We start from the raw sequence: 6,533 nt of genomic DNA on the forward strand, positions 1-6,533 counted from the left end.
CCCACAACCCCAGCCCCACTCCAAGAATCTTGCATGACATGTACCTAATACTTTGTGAAGCACTTTTTGGGAATCCTATAGCAAAGTGATTGCATTTGCAGAACCAGGTAGGGTAGGCCATGCACAGAATTTTCTTTTGGAGAAACTGGATCCATTATCACAGTCTCTGTGAAAAATAAGACAGCCCAAGTCAGCTTCTTAACTTGCTCTTATAGTCACTGGAACCCACTTCTTCATCACTGTCCTCTGAAGAGCTGGAGAAGGGCTGGTCATTTTCTCCCAGAAAAGACCTAGTCTTGTTTTTTTCCCTAGATTGGCGGGTATCAAATTTGGGGGTCTCAGGATTCCTTTATAATACTCTGAAGAACATTTTTAATGTGGATTATATTTGGAGACATCTAACATATTAACAATTAAGACTGGGAATTTTTTTAAACATAAAAACTTATAAACCCACTCCAGGAGCTCTCAGGCTACACACCATGTAGTTTCTGGAAAATTCTACTGTATACTCATGAGATAATATGAGTGAAAAAGGTAAGTAACATCATCTAAATATTATTAAAGAAATAATGCTGATGCACAGACCCCCCTGAAAGGAGGCCAGAGTCCCTAAACCACACTGTAAGAACTGCCAAGTTAGAAAAAACCCACTACACCAATTCCCATCAGTCTCCTAAACTATTGTCCTTTAGACATCATCTTGATGTTTAAATCAGGTAACTGATGAAGTTAGAATCTGGATCCAGGGAAGAATAAAATGAGAATGTAGAATTGAAAAAACAAGGCAGAAGTACCTGAACAAGTACTCTCTAAAACTAAAATGCAAATCAGCTCTGAAAACAACACAGAAAACATCTCACAGGCTGGTCAACATCTCATGGCCAACACACTGCCCTCCTTTTCTGTTCTCCTTCTTTTTAATCACTGTTATGCCCACAAATGGCATTTTCATCAGTTATGAGGTAGATTCAAGAGGAGTAGCCTCATAATTTCACAATATATTAATGACCAGATCCAACTTTCCCTTAGGAAGATAATTTTATGGGATGGATAGGCCGTGTAGTATAGGGGGATTTCCAAACTCAGAGGTCTGAATGCCAGCATTTATTTTTATTTTTTTTAATGGGAGTCAAATTCACACGTTCAAGTGCAGTCTTTTTTTTTCTTTTCTTTGCTCTAAATGCATTTGGTTGTCTGTTGACGGCTGCATCTCTGTAGCTGACCAGACTCATCTGGTCAACTCCTGCACCTACCCAAGTGTGTTGTGCAAAACAATTTAAGGCAAGTATTAATTAATTACATTTTACTCTAGAGAACATTATCTCCCTAAACGTGGCCCAGGTAAGTAGGTGGTCACGTATGGAATCCATCCGAGATACGATCCCAGGCAACCTCACACCAATGCTCTTGTTGCAAGATGCCCAACTGCCTGTTCAAAAAAAAAAGCAACTGAAGAAATTAAAAGGCATCCTTTCTATGTCATCTAAAGTTAAATAGGTAAAATCATACTTGGCAAGTTTTGGAGTAGAGAAAAATTGTGGACTTTGAAAAAGCAATCAACAAGGGGCCTTCCCCACAGGCACAAAGGAAGTGTAGGTGCACTTTTTATCAGTGCCACCTGGCAAGGAAAGGCTTATCTCTTTTCCCCTGATGGCCTGTTAGCTGGTTTTACTTTTCCCCTAAGCATTAATTCAGAGCGTATAAAGTTACCCTGCTGAGGTGCCAAACTGACATGTTGGGGGAGAGTCCCTCTGATCAGTCTTCCATTTCCCTCAGCAAAGAAAACAAGGGGTTTGTCAAACATGGCCCAGATCCAGGGCAGGGAGAGCAATCCTATCCCAACTTCAATTATTCTGAAACGGAATCACCTTGTTGCCTGACAACTGTGACTAATTCCAAAGTCCTACCGGCATTCTCACCATGATGACTTTGGGGTCAGTTACCATTTGGGGGCAGATTAGAATCTGATCTGAAGCTGAAAAATTCCACCCTTCATCGGTGCTAATCCCTTGAACTTTCCAATCCTAAAGAGGACAAGTTTCAGAAAATAGCATTTCTCATTTCATCTCCTACCTGAATATCGTCTGTAACGATTTTGCTTAATCAAAAAATTAATTAAGCTCCTGCCCTAATGGTCTAAACAGGAGTCACAGGAAGGAAGGAGTGCTGGCTAGCTGCCAAGGCTCCAGCTGAGGCTCCTGGAGTTAATAATTTCCATGGCATTTTAAGCATGAAAAACAACAAAGGCCAGATTTCACTAATAGCACAACCAATCCTGGCAAACCCATAAAAACGAGGCCTGCTTTGGGGGTAGTTTGTATTACAGAGAATTAAGTTTTCATAAGTAAAATGAAACCATCAAGAAACTGGCCTTTCTTCTATTTTCTGATATTAATCTGCAAACTTTGTAATAACCACTGGTATTAATGAAAATGAGTCATGAGTGGCTCTGTTGAGATCACCCATCGGGGACAGGGGAACGGAGTCTTGTAAAATTTCTAGTAAAATGAGCTCCCTGGAAAATAACCACCTCTTCCTTACTCTTGTTTATTTTTTGTACATTACACGAGATTCTGTGCTCCATGGAATGAATCATCTCTTTATAACCTACGTTGTAAACTGGTACCCCGCAGGCTGAATCTGGCTACAGAAGCAATTTATTAAGCTTTCACAGTGTTTTTAAAATCTGAATTGGCTGCCAACATTAAAAACTCAGAAGACTTGATGAGTTTTTAATATCCTGCTCCTCCCAGGAGTCCCATCATCAAGCAACTCCACGAAGCCTGCTTTACCTGGTGACGTTTCTTGCCTGGCTCTGCACCTCCTTTCAGCCTCCTGAGAGCCAGCCTGCACATCAATTCTCTCACGAGACACACCACTCATGGCAAAGTTAATATCTGTTGAAGGAAGCAAAGAGAAAGAATCACAAGCACAATATCCCTTAAATATTTAAAATGATGCCAGACATGGTGGCTGATCCCAGTGGCTTGGGAGGCTAAGGTAGATGAATTCCAAGTTCAAGGCCAGCCTCAGCAAATTAGCGAGACCCTGTCTCAAAATAAAAAATAAAAAGGGCTGGGGATGTAGCTTAGTGGTAAAGTGCCCTTGGGTTCAATCCCCAGTACAAAAAAAAAAAAAAGAAAGAAAGAAAACCCATACTGGTCCCTTGTGTAAAATTCCTGAGGTTACAGAACAGAAAGCACCATAAACTGTTGAAGGTATTTTTTTCTCCCAAAATATTCCTTTTGCTAAGTCAACTACAGATTTACTACACACACAAAGTTTTAAATTGCAACTTAACAACTCAGAATAAAAACATGATCTCTTTTGAAAAGGTGATTAAAAGGAACTAATTCTAGAATTCTCATGGATGAAAGGCCACTACTTTATTATGTTAGCAACAGAATTATCAGAAAGATAGTCCCTGGAAAATAGAAATGAGCAACACACTATTCCCCCACACCCTTGCACCAATCAACACTTACGTAAATAAATGTTCCTTTCCATTTCTATTTTTCCTGAAGGGTCATATGGACAATTGAACTGCTTTGTCCAAAAGGGGTGGGGAACAGGGAGGAGGGAAATGTCTATAATGATGTAGATCTGCATTCTATTCTAAGCTGTGGAATGAACCGTGCGAAGTTTGAGACATCTGTGCCATTTGATGTTTTCCAAGAAGGAAATGTCACTCTTGATTACCACCACCATCATTGCCCCCCCCCACCCCTTCTAATCATGTTTACAAGACAAGAAGGAAGATACGCCTACATCCCACTCAACTAACACCCTGAAAATAAGGAAAGATTGTCCAGGACTCCGGACCAAAACAGACCGGAGAACAAGCTTCAGATTCCTTCCATGCTTCCATGGGGGTGAGAAATGAGAGTTAGAAACCAACCTAATATGAGAGCTACCAAAGTTTTCAATAATGAAATTCACCCATCAAACAAATGATTTGTTCTGCTATAACTTTTTTTTTTGGTTTTGGTTTTGGTTTTGCAGTACTAGGAATTGAACCCAGGGCCTTGCTCACTAAGCTATATCCCCAATCCCAATCCTTTTTGAGACAAGTTCTCGATAAATTACCTAGACTGGCCTTAGACTTGGGGGATCCTCCTGCCTCAGTCTCTGGAGTCACTGAGATTATGGGCATGTGCCACTACACCCACTTTACATGTGTTTCTTTAATGCAAGTAAGAAACCAGGCGTAGTCGCACGCCTATAATTCCAGCTACGGGGAAGGCTGAGGCAGGAGGACTGCAAGTTTGAGGCCAGTTTTGGAAACTTGATGGGGCCCTAAGCAACTCAGTGAGACTGTCTCAAAAAATAAAAAGAGCTGAGGATGTGGCTCAGTAATAAAGCACCCCTAGGTTCAATTTCCAAACAACAACAACAAAAAAAACCCTCCTGGGCTGGGGTTGTGGCTCAGTGGTAGAGCACTTGCCTACCATGTGTGAGGCACTGGGTTTGATCCTCAGCACCACATAAAAATGCCTATCAACAACTAGAAAAAAAATTTTTTAAATACCCTTCTAAGTGACTAGAAAACTAAAGATGGAGGACAGTAGGATGTAGAAGTCGGGCTGGATCACAGATGATCCGAAAAATGTTTTGGAACAAAGAGGCACAATTTAAGAGCAATTTCCTTGTAATTTAAGAGAAAATCTTAGCAATATATAAAACCTTTTAAGAAAAAAAAATTAAAAATTGTTTGGAAGCACTGCACCTTTGTGGCTTCTAGAATTACAACACTTTCCACCAGGCTAAGCTTTCTGATGGACTGAAAAGAAGATAAAGATGCTAAGACACTGCCCCCCCCCAATAAAAAAATCATGTAACCACGTCTATACTCACTGGGTAGGCATGGTGAGGCCCACCTGCAATCCCAGCAACTCAGGAGGCTGAGGCAGGAGGATTGCAAGTAAGATGCCAGTCTCAGCAACTCAGCGAGGCCCTAAGCAAAAATAAAGAATAAATAAAAAGGGGTGGGGATGTGGTTCAGAGGCTAACCGCCCTTAATTTCATTCCCTGGTACAAAAAAAAAAAAAAAGAGCCTATACTCCCTTGAGCCAAATCCCCAAGCCCAGATTTTTTTACCTTTTGATGGAAGCAGCCTCCTTGAGGAGCACATGCCTACAGGAGCTTATGTCTTGGAGGCGGAGGAAGGAGGCTTGAGGGTAGTGCTGCAAAGGACTGGCCAGCTACAACGCTGGCTGCAAATGCCAGTGGAGATTTAATTAAAGTGCTGGTTTCATTCAGATAATTGTTTTGCTAGTGCTCTGGCACAATGAACGAAGTTCCTTAAGTTCTGAGTGGTCTGCCTTTGCCCCTCTTTTTTCCTTATGCTATTTGTGCACAATCTTGCAGGAGATGAGGTTCTTCAGGAATACTTCTATGGCACTAAAACCAAAATAATCATACTGACAAAAACATCAGTCTGCTCATATATCAGTATTATAAAGTGTAGTGACTACTGCTGTCATCGGGGTGCTCTTCAGTTGGTAACCTACACTTGTGGTTCTGAAATAAAGGGCTTGTTAGGATTTTATGTAAATGTGCTCTGATTTTTATGCTGCTGCTAAAACATGCAATTCTAAAAGGCTGTGCCCAAAAGCACCCAAAAATATTTATGCTACACAACATTAATTAACAAGACAAGAAGTCAAAATATGCTCACTATAAATATAATACTGTAAGAAATGAATGCAGGTGGGAGGTAACAAGTAAAAACAGAAACTGTACAATCGTAGTGGTGACTTTGAGAATAAAATACCTTCACTCCTACATTAGCTACTTTTTACCAAGGTTTCTTTGTTTCTTCTTTTTGCCTGGGATTAATCATCGATTCCTGGAAGTTCACAGAGAAACACTTTATATCCACAAAACAAGTGACCAACAAATGTAGCTAAACAGACATTGTTCAAGATTGTTCAAGACAAAAGTTTCAATGCCTTACAAGGTTATGCACAAGGTAGCAACCACATGTAAACACTTAGGAATGTGACTTGAGTTACTTTTGAAAAACTGACATAAAAACAAGCTTTTCCTTCAAGTGATGAGCTCTCCAGGATCCCTAGGACTAAGGGACTTGGATGGGTTCTAACAACAGGGACCTGAGGTTGGAAGCCATCCCTCTAAGACAAGGAGCTGTCCTGGAAGTGAAGCAGCTGCTGGGTTTGACAGGACGACCGACTGAGGCATTGGCCTTGGATTTGCACTATCTACAGTGGCATTAAGAAGTAAGATCATAGTATGGCTCCTGGCAGAACAGCCTTGCTTTTTGGAATAAAAATTGTCATCAACTGCCCATATATCAAAGTTAACAACTAGCTAATGGACAAGAGAAGTCAAAATATATTTATTAACAAGAGAAAAAGTCAAAATATACTCACTATAAATATAATGATGCAAGAAATATATGCAGGTGGGAAAGTTTTCTAGCAAATAAAATACACAAAGATCACAAAGTTGTTTCTTTAAAGAAAAACAGAAAGTAGGGAATGAGAAAAGGAACCAAGGAGAGTGAACTC

At 40.4% G+C, this 6,533-nt stretch overlaps 1 long non-coding RNA gene across 1 annotated transcript; it reads right to left on the reverse strand.

Annotated features, from left to right (window-relative positions):
- Positions 1 to 1,092: 1,092 nt before the first annotated feature.
- Positions 1,093 to 3,022, reverse strand: LOC107150039. The gene is made up of 2 exons (XR_001504523.2): positions 2,796 to 3,022; positions 1,093 to 1,432 (listed from the first exon to the last, which is right to left on the reverse strand). It is a non-coding gene; the product is annotated as an uncharacterized LOC107150039 (long non-coding RNA).
- Positions 3,023 to 6,533: the final 3,511 nt, after the last annotated feature.

The sequence above is a fragment of the Marmota marmota genome, unplaced genomic scaffold (genome assembly GCF_001458135.2).
Source record: "Marmota marmota marmota unplaced genomic scaffold, marMar, whole genome shotgun sequence".
Classification (NCBI taxonomy): domain Eukaryota; kingdom Metazoa; phylum Chordata; class Mammalia; order Rodentia; family Sciuridae; genus Marmota; species Marmota marmota.